Raw genomic sequence first — 1070 nt, 5'->3', positions numbered from 1 at the left:
CATAGACATAGACAGAGACAGAGACAGTCAGAGACTGAGAAACAGAGAGAGACAGACAAACACACCACACACACACACACACTTACACACACACACACGCAGAGAGAGAGAGAGAGAGAGAGAGAGAGAGAGAGAGAGAGAGAGAGAGAGGAGACATACAGACAGACAGACAGACAGACAGACAGACAGACAGACAGACAGACAGACAGGCCTAATTCCAGCAGAATGTTTTAGACAAGTCAAACATCCCAACACTGGAGTCGAACTCAGACACTCTCTAATTCCCCTCGTGGCAGAGGGTAGTGAAGTGCTCGTGGGCTTGAGCCCCACCCCCAACTCTATCCCAAAGCAAATGAAAATAACGAAATAAGCAGTTGAAACCGCTATGATCCCACACAAAGAACACAAAGGTGATCAACTTGGCGGCTTGCTCGTTCATCCAATCACTGTTGCCACCGCTTACAACTATAATAACCTAACAGCCAATCAAATGTCTTTAGGGCTCAGCAAAGATGAGTCGGTTCCATAGGCCGGTTCCCACAGACCCTCGTTAATGAAACTCTTCTTGTAAAAAGGTTGAAGACTTAAAAAAAAACAACTCTGCTCAGAGGACTCACGCTGTCCTAGCCCTGACAATGGGGTGAAAGTTTACGACACACTTTCCCCCAGTGACACAGTTACCTACGCTCCCATAGGACGTTGTTAGGTGCTGTCTACTTTCCTCGACTACACAGCCTAATCCAGCCCGTGGAGTGCTGTGTATGCATGTTTGTGTGTGTGCCGCTGAGATTTAACACTTATTAATTACATCAAACCACTTTTGAGGCAACTTTTTCATCAGATGAAAATTAATAAGAGAAGTTTGGAGGTGAAGCGGTTTCGTCCCCTGCATCCAGAAAAATTTAACGTAGAACAAAGAGAAGGAAGACAAAGGTGACTCTACTCGTTCGAATGGTTCTCAAAATGCCCTGGCTCGCCGTGATCATGGAAAAATCACCACTGTGTTGTTCTTATTGCTTGCTATTTGGTGGTAAAGAAGTGAAAGCAACCTAAGCCCCACCCAAATGCTG

At 45.7% G+C, this 1070-nt stretch overlaps 1 protein-coding gene across 1 annotated transcript in view; it reads left to right on the top strand.

The window, feature by feature from the left end:
- The window catches only part of LOC101856201, a gene marked incomplete in the record, with an annotated part of 26055 nt that overhangs the window by 24226 nt on the left and 759 nt on the right, over positions 1-1070 (top strand).

Source organism: Aplysia californica, unplaced genomic scaffold (genome assembly GCF_000002075.1).
Source record: "Aplysia californica isolate F4 #8 unplaced genomic scaffold, AplCal3.0 scaffold00410, whole genome shotgun sequence".
Classification (NCBI taxonomy): Eukaryota; Metazoa; Mollusca; class Gastropoda; order Aplysiida; family Aplysiidae; genus Aplysia; species Aplysia californica.
Note: the sequence above shows the minus strand (reverse complement) of the source record. Positions and strands in the feature narration are given on the sequence as shown.